Raw genomic sequence first — 24,076 nt, forward strand, 5'->3', positions numbered from 1 at the left:
AAGGAGTTTTAAACATCCTGGGGTGGCACTACAGCCCTAGTGCTACCTCCCAACTTGGTGCTGGGCCAGGAGAAGCCTACAGGCTGCCTTCTGTGAACCCCTCCCACAATGAGCCTCTTTCTTTTTCTTTCTTTTTTTTCCTCTTTCTTTTTCTTTTGGAGACCCACCCAGCTCTCCCCCAAACCCGTGCTGACCTGACACCCACTTGGAGTGGGGAGCAGCCCTCTTTCAATGATAGAATTAACAATGAGAGGTTCAGAGCCAGGGGCAATAGGGTGAGAATCAAGACTTGGGTTTTGGGGGTCACCCACAGCCTTCTCTGTCCCCTCCAGGCCCCTTCTGGAAGGAGGCCCAGTGGGTGGTGAACTCTGTCACTGTGCTCTCTTCCCAGTTGGGGGCCATGGGGATACCTACCTTACCAGAATGGGAGATAGAGTTGCTGCCTCGAGGACTTGGTGGTATGCACACGGCGCTCACACACACACACACACACCCTCCCTACAGGGTCCTGCCTAGGAAAACACTGGATTGAGAGTTAAAACTACTGTACTTGGTGCCAGCCACTGCCTTCTTTGGGACTTACTAGCTTTGTTAACTGGGCGCATCACCCCATCTTTGGAGCCTGGTTTTCCTTGTCAGAAAATGGAGAAATGGGGCAGCCTGGGTGGCTCAGCAGTTTAGCGCCGCCTTGGGCCCCGGGTGTGATCCTGGAGACCCGGATCGAGTCCCACATCGGGCTCCCTGCATGGAGCCTGCTTCTCCCTCTGCCTGTGTCTCTGCCCCTCTCTCTCTCTCTCTGTCATGAATAAATAAATAAATAAATCTTTAAAAAAAAAAAAGAAAGAAAATGGAGAAATGGGGCTAGAAGAAATGTGCAAACATGTCCATTTTCCTTTCTTTTTTTTTTAAGATTTTATTTATTTATTCATGAGAGACAGAAAGACAGAGAGGCAGAGGCACAGGCAGAGGGAGAAGCAGGCTCCATGGAAGGAGCCTGATGTGAGACTTGATCCTGGATCCCGGGATCATAACCTGAGCCGGAGGCAGATGCTCAACTGCTAAGCCACCAAGGCATCTCCAGCCAAACCCTTTCATGTCACCTAAGGGATCGTTCTCAGAGCATGGCCAAGTCAGGACATTTTTTTCATTCCTCTGGACTTTAGTTTCTGTGTGGAGAAAAATGAGAGGACGGGACCCTAGAAGTGGTTCTCAACAAGCAAGATGGATCAAAATTACTTGGGAAGCCTTTTAAAAAACATAGATACCCTTGCCCCCTCCCAGACCTACTAATTAAGTGGCAGAGATTTTAATAAGACGGATACACAAATCCTCAAATATAGAAAGTATGAGAACTAGAATTGTCATCTGCAGGGCCCAAATCAATGTTTGATTGCTCAGTAGGCAATAATCATATATACAAGTCACATGCAAACCAGGGGCATCTCCCCCCTCTCCCCCCCACCCCACCCCCCGCGGATGCTGGTTATTCTCTGCCCTCTCACTACCTAGTTCCACTCTCAGCCCTCTCTCCCCTGACCCTGGAGGATGACCTCTATGAACTATATCACTGGGGCTCACTTGCCCTCTGGCTCCCGACTGAGTTTGGCTACCAAGAGTCACAGGCAGGTCTGAAGGTGAAAGGAGAGGATGACTGGGGATCCCCACCACTACTACCCCCAGCTTCCTGGGCTGAGCTGAAGTTCTAGCAGTGGCTGTGCTCCTCCATGCCCATAGCTCCAGGCTCCCACTCTGGACCTCAGGCCTAGGGATGGCAACTCCTTCCTGCTGTCCTGAGTCTTTAGGTAGGTATCTCTCCAGCCCTGACTGGTTTTTCTAAACCTGCCCACATCTCTGCCAAGAGTCATTACATTCTCTTCTATTATATTCTTGAGGGTGTCAGGGCCCTGACCGATACAGTCACCAACAAAGCAGAGGTACTGTCCCTTCCCAAAAAGAAAGAGCTGATGTCATCTCTAGTCTGTGGATGAGATTTCTTGTTTGTTTCAAAAATAAAATTTTATTTTAACTTTTAGTGTTTTTAATGTCAAGGTGCGTATTGTAGGGAACAGAGAGTAGGATAGGACTGCCTGAAATCAGGCTTTCCTTCCCCCTCTGGACCCAAATGACTGCTGTTAGTAAGGTCTTTTCCTCACCGCTTTGTAAATCTTTCTTTACTTGTCTGTCTCCCCTCTGTAAGAATGTGAGTCCATCCATCCATCCATCCACCCAACACATGTTTACTGTGCACCAACTATGTGCTATTTACTGTGTTAGATGCTGGGGTTTACTTATTTTTTATTTTTTTTAAAGATTTATTTATTTATTTATTCATGATAGATGTAGAGAGAGAAAGAGAGAGGCAGAGACACAGGAGGACAGAGAAGCAGGCTCCACACCAGGAGCCCGACGCGGGACTCGATCCCGGGACTCCAGGACCGCGCCCTGGGCCAAAGGCAGGCGCCAAACCGCTGAGCCACCCAGGGATCCCCCCAGATGCTGGGGTTTAAACACTGTGGTGAGGTATAGGCTCTGTCCTCATGGAGCACACAGTTCAGGTCAGGCAGGCAAGTAAACAATTATTATGTAATGCAGCAATTGAAATAATTGAGGTTTAAAGTATGTTTCAGGTGACGTCAGAAAGACATCAGGATCATTCATTGGGCCTGGAGGAGCTGAGGAAGCTGGGGCTAACTCCAAAGGGATGGGTTGGTCTATACTGAGTAAACACCAATGGAAATAATGTTCTAGGCAGAGGGATTGGATGTGTGCACAGGAGCACAAGAAACAGGCTGAATTCAGAGAAATGCCTGCAGTACTGGCATGAGCTACAAAGTGAGAAGAGTGAACCTGTAGAAGTAAGCATGATCCAGGTCAGAGGGGATCTGAATGTTCTGGCTAAGGAGTTTGAACTTGATCTATAGATGACAGTGGGCTAGGTGTCCTCTGTTCCTTAGCTTCTCTGATTGTTCCCAGATCTCACACAATAGATCCATGGATAATGCATAGAAATGGTGACCAACCATCATTGTGGGCTAGCCTCACTTTCTCCTGTGAGGCTTCATCTAGTAGCTCCTCCGTCTCTGACCCCCATGGTTGTTGCAGGATATTTTGTTCTCATTTGGTTTGCTCCACTTGGCATTCTAATCCAGCTCTAAACTGTTTACCTTATTCTTGACCCATTGCTGGATCTCAGCTAATTTCTCTATATTTGTTCCGGGCCCCCAGAACATTTTTAACCAACTCTCAGAGCCACCCCATCACATCCCACCCTGCTCATGCCCCACCTGTAAATCTGAGAAGGAGAATCAGACATCAGGGAAGAGGTGTTCAAGAGTGAGTGGCAACTTCAGATATTCCAATAATAGTGTGGGGGAGTTGATCAGTTCTTACGAGTGAGTTTAATGTGTGTCAGTCAAATGGAGGTGTTTGTGAGGACCTGGATACAAATCTGGGGCTCAGGACCAAGGTAAAGACAGGGATATAGATTTGGAATTCATAGCCATACTGAGGACTACATGGATGAGATTAACCAGGGAAAGGTCTTAAGGAAATAGAGAGGAGGGGCCAGACCAAGCCCTGGGGGATATGATATTTAAGAGGGGGGAAAATGGAGAACCAGAAAAGAAACAAACATACAGGCAAACAGATATATCTGGCTCTAGCCATATATCCCCAGGACCAAGTACACTCACAAGGAGAGAGACGGACACACCCAGAGAAATATATGCTTACACAGATGATCTGTGGTCTCAGTTTGGTTGCCTCCTTCCAGAATGGTGACAGATGGTGATTCCACTTCCCCATTATGGTAGGTCAGAAGCTTTGAAGACAGAGGACAATGACCCGTCTCCATTCCTGATTGTGTGCTCCATCAGTTCATGGTCTGTGTGAGGTTCAACACCCCAAGCCCAGCCCAAGACATTCCTATAGGTCTCCCTCTGCTTACAGGAGTCAGCCTAGGAATATGAAATCTGAGTACCACCCAACCCCTGAAGACATCCATTCCAGAATTCCTCTATCATGCTGGAGCCCACTTGGGCCTGGCCAGTGAGCCCTGAAGTACCTGACATAGCCCATGATACAGGGTCTGCTGCTGGAGCCTTTATGAAGAAGACAAAGATTTTACCAAGACTCATCTTTCCAGACACTTGGGACTAAATTTTAATGCTCTCTTGAGATAGTACGTGGGTCAGTGTCCTTAGGGATTTTTGATTGATTTTTGGGCTTGGAACCCCACACCTGGGTTTTTACTCCTCTTTCCTTTCCTTTGTCTACTGACAAGGGCATTATGAGGCCTTGAGACCTAAGTGGATTTCTCTGACTGTAAAGCTACCAAACCAAGGGTTTCTTAATGGGGTTTAATACCAGAGATGCCCCAGGAGGGATCCCTGATTTCAGTACAGTGTGTAGAATTAAATGAGCTCTAACACCCAAACTTCTAAAGTCTCGTTCTCTGTGAAGTCCAGTGTGTTAGACAGTTCTCATGTTGGGGTCAACCGAGTTCAGCTGTCTATCAACCTCAGCCCTACTCCTCTCCCTTTTCCATCTAAACCCTAAGCATTTTGGGTTGGTCTTTTTGGGTTCTTCCTTCCACTGCTCCTTCCTAAATGTTAAGATATTAATATGAGGAAGTAGAAACAAGAAAGGAGAACTATCTGGGATGTGAACAAGAGGATAGGTTTTGAAGAGAAAAAAAAAAATAACTCTAGATGACCCCACTCACCAAGCTCCAGGACTCTGTATGACTAATTATCTCTCTCTCTCTCTTTTTTAAGGATTTTATTTATTCATGAGAGACACACACACAGAGAGGCAGAGACACAGGCAGAGGGAGATGCAGGCTCCTTGCAGGGAGCCTGATGCGGGACCCGATTTCTGGACCCCAGGATCACACCCCAAGCTGCTGAAGGCAAATACTCAACCGCTGAGCCACCCAGGTGTCCCGACTAACTATCTCCTTAACACCACTGCCTGAAGACCAGTCTTGGGGTAACAGGCCAGAGCCCAGACCCTCCTGTCTTTTCCTCTCAAAGACTCCATATTCCCAGAGAGATGATGGCCCCTGCCCCGACCCTTCCTTCAGTTACTCCCCTCAGATACAACCATTCATTCATGTCACTGATATTTATTAACCACTTAGAATGGGCCAGGCTGTAATCTGGGACATAGACATGAATGAAACATCCCTTCCCTGTCCTCCTGGAGCTCACAGTCTAGTGGGAATGGCCAACACAATAACCATCGCCTCAGCTTCTCACCTTCATCCTGTCTCCTCTCCTCAGATCTCCCAAGACCAGAAAATTGGGTAGGGACAATGAAGACTGGCTGGACCTGCTCCAGGAGATTCCTCCCTGATGGGACAGTGAGGCTGAGGCACCTATGCAGGGACCAGGAGAATTATATGCATTACCTTAGTCGCCTCCAAATCCTTGTTCCAGCTCAACTTCCTGCCTCCCATCAGGAGAAAAGAGGGCTTTGGGAGCATGATGTACTCAAATATTACAATAGGGTTTAAACTGCAAAAGAGAAAGAGCTGGAATTGTGACCATAGCCCTCTCCTCATGCCCTGCCACGGTGGCTCCTCACTCAGCCAGGCTCAGACAAGGAAAGCGCAATCAAGTGCGAATGCGAGGCAGTTCTCCCATCCTCTCAAAATTGGCCTATTCTTCATTATCGCCACACACACCAGAAAGTCTGCACACCCCACTCGGCAATAATATCCAAACTCCACTGTGCAGAGAAGTGTTATGAGTGATCTGTGTTTGCTGCAGGACGAGCTAAGGAAACAGGCATACACTGTAGAAGGGAGATTGCATTAAAACCAGCAGTACCACATTTTAGGATTTCTAGAACAAGTCTAATTTAAGAAAACAGGACACTGAATAGGGGTTGCCATTTTCTTCTAAAGATTTTACTTATTTATATGAGAGAGAGAGAGCGCGCGCACAAGCAGAGTGAAGAGCAGATGGAGGGGGAGAAGCAGGCTCCCCACTGAGCAGGGAGCCCAACTTGGGGCTCGATCCCAGGACCCCAGGATCATGACAGGAGCCAGAGGCAAGACACTTAACAGACTGAGCCACCCAGGCGCCCTGCCAATTTTTTATTTTGCCACGTAAAGACTGAAAAAGGAAAAAGAATCAACTACCTATCACCCCCCTTTTGTAAAGGAAGAAACATTTTAACCCTAGCAACAAAAAAAATAATCTCTGGTCTGAGGCCAATCCTTTCAATAGGCTTCCAGCTAGCAAAAAGGGTTGCATTACTTTGATTTTTCCAGTTTCTTCTAGGCCAGCGTTGGGCCTGTAGGCCCTATGAAGAATGAGGCACACAGAGGGAGCATGGGCCATGGCAGTGGGGGGGGGTCACAGAGGCCAGCAGCTCCTGCTTAGGGTCCCAGCACCACTTGCTTCTCTCGGGTACACGGTACACGATTGAATCTTTCCAAGTCTCAGTTTTCTTTGGGGAAATGACCGGTTCCCTGGGAGTTTCTGTGGTTGCTTAATGCCAAAAGTACAGGAGGCACCTCGACAGCAGTGACCTGGTGCTGAAATAAGTGCTCGGTACGTAATGCTTACCTTCCTTCCAGAGCGGGCATTGAGCTGCCCAGAATGACTCAGGCACCTGCTCTCCTGGGGGCCAGTGGGACTTCTCACCCCCAGACTCGGGAGAGCAGCATAGTCGCTTGGGAGGCTTGTTAACAGGTGCAGGTGACTGAACTCCGCCCAGGAGTTTTGCCTTAGTGGCTTTAGAGTGAGTGGGGCTCCGGCATCCGTGTTTTTTTTTTTTTTTTAAAGATTTTATTAATTTATTCATGAGAGACACATAGAGAGAGTCAGAGACACAGGCAGAGGGAGAAGCAGGCTCCATGCAGGGGGCCCAATGGGGGACTCGATCCCGGGTCTCCAGGATCAAGCCCTGAGCCAAAAAGAAAGAAAGAGGAAGAAAGAAAGAAAGAGAGAGAAAGAAAGAAAGAAAGAAAGAAAGAAAGAAAGAAAGAAAGAAAGAAAGAAAGAAAGAAAGAAAGAAAAAGAAAGAACAGACGCTCCCACTGAGCCCCCCCCGGGGGAACCCCATGGCATCTGTGTTTTTAACAAGCTCCCCAAAGGTTTCTTTGGCCTACTGGGGTTGAGAACCCCCATACTGGGTGGGAGCATAGACATCAGCAAATAGCCACAGGGCACCGTGCCTGGAGCTGTGGGGGAGGCCAAGAGGCTTCCCAGCCCCAGGGCATCCAAGAGCTTGAAGAACAGGCCAGGTGACCCGGGCAGAGTGGGGTGCACGTGGATGAAGGCGTAAAGGTGGGGCAGAGTGTGAGCAGGTATGCCTGGTGCACAGGTGCCAGGGCAAGTGGTGAGACGGGAAGCGGGGAGGCCTGCCGGCCGGGCACCGGATCACCAAGGGACCCGCTCTGCTCTGAAGGGTCAGATCAATGACGAAGTCCCGGGAGCCACGAAGATCTGCCGAAGGGGTGAACAAGCAGGTTTTCACGGCAGAAAGCTCATCTGGGGATGCCTGGGTGGCTCAGCGGTTTAGCACCTGCCTCCGGCCCAGGGCGTTGGTCCCAGGGTCCTGGGTTCGAGTCCCGCATCGGCTCCCTGCATGGAGCCTGCTTCTCCCTCTTCCTGTGTCTCTGCCTCTCTCTCTGTGTCTCTCATGAATAAATAAATAAAATCTTAGAGGAAATTTAAAAAAAGCAAGCAAGCACACTCATCTCAGCAGTAACCAGGGTGGAGAACGGGATGGTCCAGTCAGTGCTGGGCCCAGGAGAACAGCTAGGAAGCTGTTGCTGTCATGCAGTCTCCCAGGAGGAAGCCGGGAGAGTCCAGCTGGAGTAGTGGCAGCAGAGGGTGGACGGAGGAGTTTTCTGTAGTTCTTTCCCAGTTCAGGATTCTGGCATCCCAGTGTGGTGGCTCACAAAGCTTAGGGGGGAAAATGGCCTATGAGGCTATGGAAAAGAACATTTCTCCTTGTGAAAGTAACACATATTCATTATTAAAATTTTGGAAAATATAGACAAAGTGTAAATAATAGAATAGGAATCCCCCAGCATGCCACAGTCCCGAGAGAAGTACAGTTGAATGTTTTGGTATGTTTCCTTCCAGTTGCTTTCCATGCATGTGGCAAGTTTTAAAATCTGAATTCACTACAATGTATTTGATTTTCCCATATTGTTGAATATGTACATAGTTTTGCTATCATAATGTTGCAATGGACATATTCTGTATAATCTTGGCCTACATCTTTGATTTTTTTAAAAAGATTTCACTTATTTATTTGGGAAAAAGACAGGGAGAGAGCAGAAGCAGGGGGGAGGAGAGAGGGAGAGGGAGAAGCAGACTCCCGGGGGAGCAGGGAGCCCATCGAGCTCCATCCCAGGACCTTGAGCTCATGACCTGAGCCGAAGGCAGATGCTTAACCAACTGAGCCACCCTCCCCCTTTGATTATTTTCTTAGGAAACATTCTTAGAAGTAGGATGATTAGGCCAAAGGGAATTATTATGTTTATGATTCACAAATTGGTCTCCAGACAAATTGCCAAAAAGAGTTTCTGCTTCTGTGACAGCTATAACATTAGTTCATCTAGTAAAGAAATATGTAAGTTCTTTACTGAAGCATGACATAAAGATCACATTTCTGTTTCCTGAATTTCCTGGAAGCTCTACTCCCCGGGCTAGTAATAAAAAGTTTTCTAGTATTTGCTGTATGCCAGACACTGTGCTGGATGCCGCACCTGTATTTTCTTTTTTAATTCTTACAATATCTTTATGATATAGGCCCTGTTATGGTTCCATTTTACAGATGAGGACCTTGGGACTCAGAAAGGATAAGGGACCTGAACTACCACACATATAAGGAAGCAGGTAATTATTAATCCCCCAAAATTCTTTGATTGGATGCGGCCAGAAATTGTATCTGAAGCCAGGTCACAAGTCTTAGTTCCACAATTAATGAGGAATCTTGAATAAGACTATTGACCCAGGTGCTTGGAGATAAAGACTGTTGACCCAGGAGCTTGGCCTTGCATCTTGGGTAATGAATAGAGGATGTTTACATATAGGTTACCATAAAATTTATGTTAAACTTGCATTTATTTATATCCTGTCATTATAAAGTTTTTAACTTTGTTGACTAAGAAAATCAAATGACTTATAATAGGACAGGTTGCTTTTAATGGTTCAAAGATCGCTGACTAACAAACTTGAGACCATAAATATATTTATAGGAGGGGAGCCTGGGTGGCTCAGTCATCCGTCTTCCACTCAGATCATGATCCCAGGGTCCTTGGATAGAGCCCAGCATCGGGCTTCCTGATCAGTGGGGAGTCCGCTTCTCCCTCTCTGTGTGCTCGTTCACTTACTCTCTCTCAGATAACTCTTTAAAATTTTTTTAAAAAATATGTTTACAGGAAACTACTTTTGTTACAGTGTTTGTGTTGTGAAATTGAGTTGTTTACTTGAGATTATATACTGTTTATCAAGACATTGAAGTCACCCACCCACTTGTGAAAATTATCTCCCTATGACTTCCTTGACTCCCTTATATAACTTGACCAATGAAGGTGACTGAACTTGTTTGTTGGCAGCACTAGACCATTGCCTTTGATAGTTGCCCTTTTGGTGCCGGTTATCAATTTGCTCTTTCATAGATATCATCTCAATGTATAATCATGAGCATAATTAATTGGATTTGATTATCTTCCCCCTTGATTGGATTAGAAGCCCCATAAGAGATGAACCCATGCCTGTTCCTGACCATCATTGTATCACCGATGTTTAACAGAGTCTAGCACATAGTAGGTTCTCATAACGATTTGCTGAATAAATAAGTAAATATCTACTCTAGATAATGCCATAGAGCCTGTAGGAGTCCTGTGGAGGAAAGAGAACTAGAAATGATGAAGAGGGAGAAGTGGAAGGACTGAATATTGTGGCTAGAGGGGAAAAGTCCACTGTTAATGAGGCAGTTAAGTTGTTGACAAGAATGGAGATGATTGTGCAGTAAAGTAGGGGTTCTCAAACCATGTTCCTGCAGGACTTCAGTGGTTCCTTAATATTCTGTGTGCTGGCCTGAAAGTGGCTTTGTACCACTGAAATAAAATAATCCTAAGCTTGTTCTCAATTTTAATTCTCTTGATCTTCAATGGTTATTTCATGTATTTTTCTTGAATTTTAATTCCTGCTGTCTATTATCTATACAAAGGCCTAGGATATTATGGCACGTTATGTAACACATGATCAGTTGAAAATTAATACATAGATACTTCACAAAGTCCACAAATACCAAGCTGACAGTCTGTTTGGAAATAACTGGAGAAGGGGCGAGGGGGAGGCTCAGTGGGTTGAACATCTGGTTCAACATCTTGGTTTTGGCTCAGGTTGTGATCTCAGGTTGTGAGATCTCAAGCCCCCTCCTCGAGCTCTGCATTCTATTCTCAGTGTCGAGTCTGCTTGTGAATCTCTCCCTCAGCCTTCCCCAGTGCCCAACTGCCCGGTTCTAAAATATCTAAAAGAAAAGAAGAAAGAAAGAAAGAAAGAAAGAAAGAAAGAAAGAAAGAAAGAAAGAAAGAAAGAAAGAAAGAAAGAAAGAAAGAAAGAAAATAGCTGAGGAAGAAGTTTGAAGTTTGCATATGGAAGGATGTGTTTTGAGGTACTCAGGGCAAAGAGACTCCGTACTACAACTTCCTAAGACACCTTAGGACTGTGTCATAGGGACACCCAAATATAATGTTGTCCTAAGGATGACTGCACCTGGCCAGAGGAGAAGTGTCAGTTCCTTTGGTGACCACACCGTCCTGATTGCTTGGGCTGAGCTTGTAGTCAATTAAATACAAAATATTTTCTTCCATCCCTTGACTTTGAAGTTTTTTGGATCAAATTCAGGGATTGGCATTTTTCCTATTATGTTTAATCTCTATTAGTTTCCTGCCCATGAAGGCTTTGTGGATTTGGATTCTGGCAGTAAGCTCCATAGGTCCTCTCTATCCCCTCTGCTATTGAATTGTGTCCCTCTCCAAATTCTTATATTGAAGCCCTAACCCCCAATGTGATGGTATTTGGAGGTGGGGCATTTGGGAGGTAATTAGGATTAGGTGAGGTCATGAGGGTAATTAGTGCCCACAGAGGAAGAGACAACAGAGGCTTGCTCTCTCTCTCTCTCTCTCTCTGCCATGTTGAGGACACACCTGGAAGATAATAGTCTGCAAGCCAGGAACACAGTACTCACCAGAACTCAACCATCTTGGCACCCTAATCTCAGATTTCCAGCCTCCAGAAGTGTGGGAGAAGAAATGTCTATTGTTTAAGTGACCCAGCCCATAGTATTTTGTTATAGCAGCCTAAGCTAATTAAAATACCCTCTTTAACCCAGTATCTCATGACTCTAGTTGCATCACCAAGTTGCATGGTTACTCACCTTCCAGATGCCCTTGCATTTGCTCCACAAGCCGCCCTAGGTCCCACCTGGCCTCCATCTGCTCCCCTACCTCCAGCAAAATTGAATGTGCCACACTCTGGGCCCCTCCATCTTCCATAAATCAAATTACGAAAGGCAGAGAGAGCCACTAACATTTAGCAAATCAATTAAAACCATAGGCTCTGAGGTCAGAATGTTAGGCTTTATGTTCCAATTCTACCATCTGCTAACTACCTGACCTTTTAGGCAAGTAACCTACCTGTGCCTCAGCTCATCTGTAAAATGAGGTGATTACCTGAGTTAATATATCTATACTACTTGGAAGAGCGTATACTACATAACAAGGACTCAACAGTTGTTACACTTATTAATACTCTGACTCAGACACAGTGCTAAGTCCTTCATAGGTTACATCTTATATAATCTTTAGATCAACCCCGTGAGGGATTGACCATCTCCTTTTACAGACAAGCAGCACCCCTCATCACTCTGAGTTTACCCTATTTTATTGTCTTTACAACACCTACTACCATCCCCATGTAACATTACTTATTAGTTTTCCTGCTTATTATGTCTCCCCAACAACACTTCACATCTGCTAGAATGAAAGTTCTTGGAGATAAGGGACTTTGCTTTGTTCACCACCTAATGAACCTAGTAAGTTCTCAAGAAATACTTTTAAATGAACTAGTAAGTTCTCAAGAAATACTTTTAAATGAACATATGATTGAATGAATGAATGAATGAACGAATGAATGAATGAATAAATGAAAATAAGGAGCTCGGGTACAGAGAGATAAAGTTGCTAAGCTAAGATCACACAGCAAATAACCGGCAGAACTGGGATTTGATATCAAGTCTAGATGGTTCTAAAAATCTGTCCTTTCTCTACCACTGTTTCCCAGAACAGCAGAAATGAGCACAGTTGGAGAAGGCAGCTGGGCGAAGTGGGTTAGATAGCAATCAGCTCCTTAACCAGAGATTCCCTCTCTCTCCTTCCAGCAGTAAAGTCACATAGCATAGCTGATAAAGTCTACACTGACATCCAAGGTGCCTTCAGGACTTGCAAGCCAGCTCCACCTTGCATGTATGGCTGGAATATATGGGAAAGTAGAGAGAGAAAACCTCAAGCTATAGGAATGGCCTCAATCTAGATGTCCAGAGGCCTAGGCTCTAGTCTGGGCTTAGCAAGTCAACTAACCACTGTGAGAATGCATGTAAGTCATATATATTTTCTTAACCTCTCTTTTTCCTCTTTTGTTGTCCCTGCTGATGGCATGATTTTATTGACACAAATAAGTAAACAAGCTCACAACAAAGGGCACCTGCTTTAGAACTAATTTTCAGAAAGGCTGCCTTAGTGTTAATTGTGCCTAAATTTTAAAATGCTGTATTTGGCAGGAATTCTCCAAAATTTAAGTGGAAAACATTATGCTTAATGGGCAACTAGTTCAGCTCCTCTGAGTACACTTGGGAGTGCATTTTTGGGAAGAAATGTTAAACTATCTTCCCTGATAAGTATATCAAAGCACAGTTCTAATAAAAAAAATTATTTTATGGTTAAAGCAACTGGTTTGTAATATTTTCACTCAACATTTTGGATATTCTCTTTTAAGCTTTATATGCACAATAATGGCATTTCAGCATTTGTGTTGAACTTTAATTTCTTCCCCTGCAAAATGGGGTTGATAATTCCTCACAAATACGTTGAGAAATTCACGTGGAATCGCATCTATTGAACACTCGGAAGAGAAGATGATACACAGTAAGCTTTCAACAAATGGTACTTGTATTAGTTGTCTATTTCTTTTTTTTTTAACGATTTTATTTATTTATTCACGATAGACATAGAGAGAGAGAGGCAGAGACACAGGCAGAGGGAGAAGCAGGCTCCATGCGGGGAGCCCGATGCGGGACTCGATCCTGGAACTCCAGGATCACGTCCTGGGCCAAAGGAAGGCGCTAAACCCCTGAGCCACCCAGGGATCCCCTAGTTGTCTATTTCTACTTAACAAATTATCCCTAAACTTAGCAGCTTAAAAAAATAGACACTCATTATTTCACCATTTCAAAGGATCAGGAATCCAGAAGAGGCTTTAGCAGAGGTAAGTCTGGGTCAGGGTCTCTCATGAACTTCTAGTCAAGATATCAGCTGGTGGCCTGGGACAACAGTCATCACAAGACTCAAATGGAGCTGAAGAATCTGCTTCCAACCTCTCACCTGATTGCTGCCAAGCTTGAGTTCTTAGCTGAGCAAAGTCTTCCTATCCTTGCCGCATGGGCCTCTCCATAGGGCTGCTTGCAACCTAGAAGTTTGCTTCCCCAGAGTGACAGATTCAAGAGAGGGAAAGTAGAAACCCCAGATGGAAACCTAAACCATTTACAAGAGAGTGAATATCAGGAAGCCAAAGGCATGGGAGCCACCCTGGAGAGTGGCCACTCACCATATTTATTATGACTATTATTTCTTCATCTGACTACAATTCAGTTTCCTGGACCCACCTCTAGAACTTCTCATTTAGTAGCACTGATGTAGTCACTCAAAAATCCAGATAATTTAAAAAAAAATTTTTTTAAATATTATTTACTTATTTGGGAGCACAGGAGAAGGGGAGGGAGACTCTCGGCTGAGCAGGGAGCCTGATGCAGGGCTCAATCCCAGGACTCTGAGATGGTGACCTGAGCTGAAGGCAGAGGTCCGAGCCACCCAGGCACCCCGAAAAGCCAGAGAGCCTGCAGATAGTGATGAATTCTCCAGGAGAGAGACTTATGCACACTCTGTCAACAAATAAGGGAAGCAGAAATATTAGAAAAGAATTTTATGTTTGGTATGTAAAAGATCAAAGCCATCACAGTGGGAAAATTCAGAACTTTGCTGGACTTCCACACCTTTTTATTTCTTAATCGCTTATGTGGTAGGAGGTGGAGTCCGTGTTTTTCAATGCTTAGGGCCCTGTTGGGAGGACACACTTTGAGAAACACTGTTCTCATTCTAGATTCTTCTTCCTGGACTAAGCTGCTTGTTTCTCTCCCCTGGCACTGCCCCTCCGTTAGGCCTCTCTGCCTTTCTCTTCTGGCTACTGTGAATCTTCCAGCCTGACTGGCTAAACTGACCACAAGCTCTTTGTGAAATTTAAAAAGTGATGGGGGATACCAGGGTGGCTCAGCAATTTAGCACCTGCCTTTGGCCCAGGGTGCGATCCTGGAGTCCCGGGATCGAGTCCCACGTCGGGCTCCCAGCATGGAGCCTGCTTCTCCCTCCTGTGTCTCTGCCTCTCTCTCTCTCTCTATGTCTATCATAAATAAATAAATTTTTAAAATAAATAAATAAATAAATAAATAAATAAATAAATAAATAAAAAGTAAGTGATGTGCAAGACTGTGTTAATTGAAGTAAAGTGCCCAGGTGAAAAGAGGTTTCAGGTCCTGCTGGCCTTGTTCACCTACAGGTTGTATGGATGTCATCTTATCCTCCAGCTGCCCAAGAAGGGGCCCGTGGGCAGGGTCCACCCACAGCAGCTTCTTGACTCCTGCAACTCTGAGCATTTCCCCAGCTCACACCAAGGGAGGCCAGGCCAGGCATCTGGAAAATCCAAGGTTTTTTCCAAGCAGCTCTCTACTGCCTGATGATTCCCTCCAACGCCGGGGACTGGACCCATTTCTTTTCCCATCTTACTTTTTGGACTCGTCTCCTTCGACTTCTTGGTCTGACTTTGACATTCTTTGTTTTTTCAAACTTCTTTTTTGTTTTAAATTTCTAAGGTAATACCTGCTTGTGGTTAAATAATAATAACAATAATAAACAGTAAAATGTACACAGTGCACAGCAAGTTTCCTTTCCATCCTGGAGCCCCTACTTCCCTCCCCAAGGAGAACCACTATAGATGGTGGTTTCTTGGATAGCCTTTCAAAAATGTTCAGTGAATTTATAAATAGGTTCCATCTCTCTTCTATTACATACAGATTTTAAAAAGTACATACCATTAGTGGTCTGCATCTTGCTTTATTGGCCTGGCAAAACATCCTGGAACTCTTTCCGCATCAACACATATGCACCATTCACCAACAGACCTACAGCATTCACTAAATGGCTGCCCAGTCTTTCATTACTTGGGTATGTTATAACTTGTTAGTGGGTGGGTATTTGGGCCCTTTGTTTTGGTTTTGGTTAGTACGACAATGAACATCTTCACGTGAGCAGATCTGTTTGATAAATCTCTGAGTTAAATCATTGGTTAAAGGCAGCATGCATTTTTAATTTTGATATTAATCCAAAGATGCCGCACCCCTCTCCATTCACTACATGGTATTTCCTCACCATTTCACAACACTGAGTGTTATTAATCCTTTTACTGATATTTTGATTTTTGCCAATTTGAGAGGTGGAAGATATCTCATTTTATTTTAGGTTTATTCATTTAATTATGAATGGGATTGAGTCTCTTTTCATGTTTATTGGTCATGCATAAGCTATTCTTTTTCTGTGAGCTGTTCCTTCTTTTGTGGCTTGATTTGAGATGCACAGTATTCCCAAGGCCCTTCCCTAAGGCCTTCTCTCTACCCACCACCATCAGTCCCTCCACCTGTCCTGCCCAGCCACCTACTGCCACCTACTGACAGGGGTTGCATTTACCACAGGCCCTCACAGATGCTCTCCTTGCCCATCTGCTTCTCCCTAGAGCTTAACCCCGCAATGAATCATGCCCTCTGTTCCCAGGATTCTGGTTTAGCAAATAAAAACGCAGGACCTCTAGTTAAATGTGAATTATATATATATAAACGGCAAATAACGTTTTTTGGTTGGCATAGACTTATACTAGAAATTCTGCATGATTTATCTGAAATCCAAATTTACCTGGGTGTTGAGTAATTTATCAGGCAATGCTTATTCCAAGGCTTCCTGCTAAATTTGGGTCCCCATCATCACCACACCACCTTCTTTATGCTCAGCAAGTTCTACTGTGCCACATTCCAACCCAGCAGTTCTCCAAATTATGGTTGCAGGTGATAATATAAAGCACATGGTTAAGACCTTGGCTCTGGATTTGAATCCTAACTCAAGCCAGTAAGGAGGTGTGAAGGTAACATCCTCTCTGGCACTCCTGTTTCCTCATCGGGAGAATAAGAAGAATAGGGTATTCTCCTCATTGGGTTGCTTTGATAATTTCTAACATTAAAGCTACCAGTTATTAACTGCTTTAGATGTGTCAGTTCCTATGATTATTATCAGAGTAAGAAAAAAAAAACCACCGCAATTATAAAGATATTAAGTCACAAGAAAGTTGAAAACTATGGAGGCATCCAGAAGAGTTGAGGGTTGCCACTGCAAAGTATGGAAAGGAGTAGGATAACTACTTTTATAAAAATAAATGTTTTAGGGGCACTTAGGTGGCCCTGTCAGTGAAGCATCTGCCTTTGGCTGAGGTCATGATCCTGGGGTCCTGGGATCAAGCCCCTGAATTGGGCTCCCTGCTCAACGGGGAGTCTGCTTCTCCCTCTGCCCCTCCCCCTGCTCGTGCTCCCTCTCCCTCTCAAATAAATAAAATCTTTTTTAAAAAATCTTTTTTTATTTAACACTTATTGACCTTTTTTTGAGAGAGAGAGAGAAAGAGAAGGGGGAGGGGCAGAGGGAGAGAGGGGCTCCATCTCACAACCCTAAGATTGTGACCTGAGCTGAAGTCAAGAGTCAGAGGCTTAACCAACTGAGCCACCCAGGAGCCCCTCTATCTTTTAAAATGGAATGCATGCATGCATTACTTGGGTAAAACAAAACAAAACAAAAAACGTTCTCAAGGTGTATTTGTTTGAGAGAGCACGCTGGCGTGTGCACATGAGTGGGGGGAAGGGCAGAGGAGGAGACTCCCAAGCAGACTCCCTGCTGACTGGAGGGGGTGAGGAGGGTGTGCAGGGCTCAGCCTCACGTGAGGTCAGGAACTGAGCTGAAACCAAGAGTTAACGCTTGACCGACTGAACCACCCAGGTGCCCTCCCAAATTCTTTTTCTTAAGTTTTTTAGGCAAGGGGGCTCAGAGCTCTGACTGCATTCTCAGTGATCACCTTCGGCATATCAGCTTCCCTTGTGATAGCAAAGTGGCTGCAGCCATGCCAGGCCTCATATTAGCACACCTAACCATCCAGAGCAGCCTTCTTTCCCTGCCGTTACTCTGATGGCCTGCCCAAGAGAATGCTAGGGCCTGACTGCAGAGCTAATTATGACTTTTGTAGGTCCTAAACACTTTTGCCTTCATGGACCCCTTCCTCCAGGAAAAAAAAAATTTTTAATTACATTATTTGACCGCTAGTGGTAAAGATAAATAACCAGTACTACATATTGTATTAGTCAGCTTAGGCTGCCATAACAAAATACTACAAACTGGCTGGCATAAACAACAGAAATTTATTTTCTCAAGGTCAAGGTGCTGTCAGGGTTAGTGTCTGGTAAGACCTTTCCTTTCCCCACTAATTTCAAACTATATTACAAAGCTGTAGTAATCAAAATAGTATGGTACAGGCACAAAAGCAGATGTATAGATCAAGGGACCAAACTATAGACCAGAAATGAACCCACATATATATGGTCAATCAATTCTCTTTTTTTCTTTTAAGATTTTATTTATTTATTCATGACAGACACACAGAGAGGGAGAGAGAGAGGCAGAGACACAGGCAGAGGGAGAAGCAGGCTCCATGCAGGGAGCCCGACGCAGGACTCGATCCCAGGTCTCCAGGATCCAGCCCTGGGCTGAAGGCGGCACTAAACGGCTGAGCCACCCGGACTGCCCTGGTCAATCAATTTTCAACAAAGGAGCCAACAATATGCAAGTGCAGAAAGGATAATCTTTTCAAAATATAAAGCTGTGAAAGCTGCCCAGCCACATGGAAAAGAATGAAAGTGGACTGCTATCTTACACTATGCATAATAATTAACTCAAAATGCATTGAAGACTTGAATGTAAAAGCTGAAACCATAAAACTCCCAGAAGAAAAATAGAGGGTAAATTCCTTGGCACTGGTCTTGGCAATGATTTTTTGCATTTGACACCAAAAGGCAACAATGGCAAAAATAAATGAGTGGGACTACATCAAAATAAAAAGTTTCTGCATAGCAAAGGGAAACATCAATGAAATGATAAGGCATCAAGGACCAGGGTTCTGTCAGGGTTAAGATCTGGTAGACCTCTCTTCTTGGCTTTCAGATGGCCACCTTCCTGCTGTGTCCCCACATGGCCATTCTGTGTGGATGTGGAAAGAGAGGACTTTTTGGTATCCCTTGGGATACCTATGGGATTAGGGTCTCATTCTTAAGACCTCATTTAACCTTAATTACTAAAAGCCCTATCTCCAAATATGGGCACACTATATTACTCTGGGGGTTAGGAAAATTCAGTCCATAACATATGTTAAAGGGTCATCTTTAACCAAAAAGTTCGTTTTGTTTCCCCTTTTGATTCTAGACAAAATTAAGACATTTTCTTATGTCTTCAAAAATTAGGGACCCTAGCCATTGTGCCTACTCGAGGAATACATATCCCTGCTTGATTGATTTAGACCTAGATCCACAGGGCTTTTAATTCAATCACATAGAAAATGGGGGTGAGATCATACTGATTAGATTATGGCACTCACTAGAGCTGGGAATAGGGTCTATCCCACCCAGATGGAATTTCTGCTATAGAATAGTGGAGGGAAAGGGACAGATGCCAGTGAAATAATTGAAATATCCATTGCAGATGTGAACAATTTACAGAAGAAGACAAAGAATGACAAATTATCAATTAGCATATGAAAAGATCCTGGCTAGTGATTGAGGATAGGAAAAATAAAACAATAATGAGTTATTTTTCACTCATCAAATTGGCAAAAATTTAAGTCTGATAGTGTCCAGACCTGATATATAGAGAAAAGGGTACTCTAGTACATTGTTGGTGGAAATCTAAGTATGCACATTTTGGAGTACAATTAAGTACTGGCCATCAAAATTTTAATTGTGCATGTATACACTTCATCCCAGCAATCCAATTTCTAGGTATCTAAATATCTAACATAGAAAAGCATGAGGGATATTTGTAAATAAAAGCATGTATAAGGATATTCATTGCAGTATTGTTGGTAAAAATGTATAAGAACCTTTACAATTCAAAAAAAAAAAAAAAAGAACCTTTACAATTCATTAAGAGTAGTGTGGTTAAATAAGCTATACCAAATACGTACTATGGAGTATGATACAGCTGTACTATAAAAAATAAAGTACCTCAATATGTAGTGATCTGAAAATAGCCCCAAGACATATTTTAAGCTGCAAAAGATTACATGTGTATATGTACATATATATGTATACACATACATAGAATGATCTCATTTCTGTAAACCAAATTGTTTCCAAATATACATATTGTAGATGTGTACTGATATGTAGATATTATATATATTGTACCCTATGTATGTATATTACATATATATTGTACCTTAGGTGTAATTGTGCTTATAAAAACATCTCAGAAGAGCCCACAGCAGTCTGATATGGTAGTTTCCTCTGGTCAGAGAAATGAAATGAGTAGGGCTGATGGGGGCTTTTGTGTTATTCATATTGCATGAAATTTTTAAAAAATTTATTTATTCATGAGTGACACAGAGAGAGAGAAAGAGAGAGAGAGAGAGAGGCAGAGACACAGGCAGAGGGAGAAGCAGTCTCCACGCAGAGAGCCCAAGGCAGGACTCGATCCCAGGCCTCCAGGACGAGGCCCCCAGCTGAAGGCAGTGCTAAACCTCTGAGCCACCTGGGCTGCCCCTGCATGAAATTTTTTTGCATCAAGTCTTGTATTCAAATACTGTTCAATACCTACATTGAAAAAAAATAACAAAAAAAGTAACTTGCCAAGGGACACATGGTTTTCCTATGGCAGAGCTAAGATAAAAGCCTAGACCTGAGATAGGCAAAGACCCAGCTCATTCCTTTTTTTTTTTTTTTTTTGACCCAGCTCATTCCTATATTAACTGGTCACACAATCTCTCTGAGTTTGCCTTTCTCCCAAGAGCTCCTATACCCTCCACTCTCATTGCATGTGTCTCTCCTTTTCTCACAAAATGCCTTCAAAGACCATAGTCACTGTCCTTCCTCCCACCCCGTTAGCCCCTAGTCACTCTGTTTTCCCTAGGTCACGTCACTGAAACTGCTTATGAAAGCCCGGCCATCAAGTTGAGGTTTCTTCATTACTGGAGGAGCTCTGCGTGCTGAGACAGCTAACCCCACAGGCCTGCCCTGCCCAGGCCTCTGTATCTCACTAAGGATCACAAAAGCCTCATCATCTGCAGCGGCTCTGAGGGTCCAGAGTCCATTCCAGAAGGACATCTCTGATAGGAGTATTTCATGTCTGTAAAACAACTCTCCAGAAAGGAATAAATAAGGCTCTAAATAAAGCTTTCCTCAAAGACATTTTGAGGATTAAAAAAAAAAGTCATGCATGTGAGGGCACATTATAAAGTGGGGAGTGCTACAATCCCACTGGCTGCCATGATCCCTTTTTTAAAACCTAAAACACTTGGTTTGTTTCGAAAAGGCGGGGCACGTACAAGGAAAACCACTCAAACAGCACCAAGGAGAATGAGGTGAGAGTAAGCCTCCCTCCCTCCCACTTGAGGCTGAGTTCTCTCTTCCAGAGACAACTGCTTGCTGGATCCTCTTGGCACCCATCTGTTCGAAGATAACCTTTGTACTTATAAACATAGATATGTGTATATGTACATCGATATTCCTGTCTAACCCCCTGAGCAGCACATATTGTTCTACATCTTTCTTTTTCCACCTAGCCGTATAGCTCAGAGACTGATTGATTGATAACTGTGTATTTCAGTAATTCGCAGACATATAGATCTGCTTCATTCTTTGTGAGAGCTGCATAGCTTTTTGCTCTCAGGTTGTACCAGTATGTATTTAATTAGTCTCCTACTAATGGACATTCAGATTGTTTCTCAAACTATGCTGTAATGAATTACTTTATTCAGTTGTCTTTGCACACATGAGTGAATATTCTGGTAGAACATGTTAGAGTAGTTGTATTTTAGACTTTTGACCGAGAAGGCAAGTGTATTGTAGTAGAACACAGCGCGGACCCAAGTGCTGGCTCTGCCACTTACTAGTTGGGTGCACTTGGATAGGTCCCTTAGCCACTCTGTGTCACGGTTCCTCCATCATAAGGGTTGCTGCAAACACTGGATGAGTTTATATACAAAAATGGCTTAGAAGAGCACCCGGTGTGACATCAACACATATCATGGGTCTTTGGTATATTATATTATTTAGTTTGTCAAATTGCCTTCAAAGAGGCTGAGGAAATTTGTATTCTCACCATAGTGTCTTATTTTCCTGACCCTCACCAATATTGCTTATTTTCAAACTTTTTGAAGTTTGTTAATCTGACAGGTAAAAAGGGTACCTCCTTGTGACTTTAATTTTCATATGATTAAACTCAGTTGACCTTCATGGTCCTATTCCTACTGAACTTCCTAGCGGCAGTTGACATTTGAAGCCTAGACCTAAAAATTAAAAAAAAATAAAAATAAATGAAGCCTAGACCTATTAGGTTGTCCCCTTCTCCTTGGCAAGTCTTCTCTATTGCTTCCTAGGACCCTGCACTCTACTCCTTTGGTTCTCCTTCTGCCTTTCTGACTGGTCTTCTAGTAGCTCCTCTTCCTCCTTCCGTCCTGGCTCTCAAGACCTTCTCAGTATGGCTTTACTTACTTTACTGACCTTATTTCCTATTCTTATTCCCGACTTTATTTTTTCTAAATACATCCATGACCTGTTCTCTGAATCCTTTTATATGCTTTTCTGTCTCTCTGTTTTTGCTCATGTTCTAATTGGAATTCATCACGTCTTGGGTTGCCAGGTAAAATACAGGACACCCAATTAAATTTGAATTTCGGATAAACAACAATTGCTTCTAACGTTTTTATTGTTTACCTGAAATTCAAATTCAGCTGGGCATCTTTTACTGCTAAATCTGTCAACCATATTCCCAGTACTTTGTACCCTAAAGTACTGTGTTCATACAAGAATGAAGGCCCTGACCAGGCAAGGGCTGGGTCTTTCTTTTCTTTGCATTGTATGCAGGGCTGAGCACACAGTGGTTCCTCAGGAAATATTTGCTGAGTTCAGTGATATACATTTTCTTTTATTTGGGCACAGGAAAATTGCTCCTTCCCTCTCATTCCTTATTTCACTCGACCCCCAGCTGTTGTTCTTGATGATTTTGAGTAACTATATATTAGTTACCTAATCGAAGCCCTCTTAGATTATAATTTTTTTGTGTATATATTTACACCAGTTCAAATGGATTAGCTGAAACATAAAGAGGTCGTCTAGCATGGTGGCTAATGTCTCACACGTAATCTTGGCTTCACATTGACTAGTTGTATATTAGTCCAGTTTTTTTCATCTATAAAATAGTTAACAAGAAGTGCCTTACTCAAGGCACTTGTGATTAAATCAGATTATTTGCAGGCAGGCACTTAGTATGTAGTATGGACTGTGTGTCTCTCATGAATAAATAAAATCTTTTAAAAACATATGTTAGCTATTATGATATTGAATATTGAAGGCTTTTCATTTAAAGATTCATTAGTCTGGTCCCAAAATGTGGAGGTTTTTTGATGGTAGGTCTTTTTCTTTTATTTGAGTTATAATTGACATATAACATTAGTTTCAGGTGTACAACATAATAATTCAGTATTATATTGTGAAATATTCAGTGTATATTGTGAAATGATGACCACGGTTAAGTCTAGTTTAACATCCATCACCATAGTTACAAAGTTTGAGGTTTTTAAAAGATTTTATTTATTCCTGAGAGAGAGAGAGGGAGAGAGGCAGAACATAGGCAGAGGGAGAGGCAGGCTCCCCAGGGGAGCCTGATGCTGGACTCCATCCCAGGACCCTGGGATCACAACCTGAGCCGAAGGCAGACGCTCAACCACTGAGCCACCTAGGCATTCCAGTTACAAGTTTTTTTTCTTGTGATGAGAACTTTTAAGATCTACTCTCTTAATGTCAAATATGCATCATGTTTTATGTACATGAGCAGGAAACTGTGCTGGTGATGGAAACAGTAATAGGTAATATAGGCATGGTCCCTGTTCTTATAGACATTACAATCTAGCATGAGATAACCAAGGAGTTAGAAAAAGCACAAATATGCAATTACCAACTGTGAAAGATTCCATGAAGGAAAACACTGGAGGCTGTAAGAACTTACAAAAGGGGTCCTGAACTAGTCCAGAGAGCACTTCCTTGAGAAATAATACCTGAAATTTATTGAATACTCAGCATATGCCAGTGCGTTCAATTGCTGGGGCTACCGTAACAAAGTACCACAGACTGAGTGGCTCCAACATTTTCTCAGTTCAGAAGGTAGAGTCATCTTTCAATGTTTTCTGATTGAAATCTTTTTCTCACAATTTTGGAGGCTAGAGGTCTGAGATCAAGGTGTAGACAGGGTTGGTTTCCTCTGAGGCTTTTCTCCTCGGTTATAGCCATCTTTTTCCCTATGACTTCACAAGGTCTTCCTCTGTACCTGTTTGTGGCCATATTTCCTCTTGTTATAAGGACGCCCACCATGCTGGATTAGGGTTCATTCTAATAACCTAATTCTAACTTAATTATTTTTTAA

General features: G+C 43.4%; 2 long non-coding RNA genes across 2 annotated transcripts; both read left to right on the top strand.

The window, feature by feature from the left end:
- The first annotated feature begins 3,772 nt into the window (after positions 1–3,772).
- LOC140615389 (uncharacterized) lies at positions 3,773–6,747 on the top strand. The gene is made up of 3 exons (XR_012016058.1): positions 3,773–4,188; positions 4,776–4,989; positions 5,283–6,747. It is a non-coding gene; the product is annotated as an uncharacterized lncRNA (long non-coding RNA).
- A 1,642-nt stretch (positions 6,748–8,389) lies between these two features.
- LOC140615390 (uncharacterized) lies at positions 8,390–15,207 on the top strand. The gene is made up of 3 exons (XR_012016059.1): positions 8,390–8,861; positions 12,418–12,629; positions 14,862–15,207. It is a non-coding gene; the product is annotated as an uncharacterized lncRNA (long non-coding RNA).
- Positions 15,208–24,076: the final 8,869 nt, after the last annotated feature.

Source organism: Canis lupus, chromosome 23, assembly GCF_048164855.1.
Source record: "Canis lupus baileyi chromosome 23, mCanLup2.hap1, whole genome shotgun sequence".
NCBI classification, from domain to species: Eukaryota; Metazoa; Chordata; class Mammalia; order Carnivora; family Canidae; genus Canis; species Canis lupus.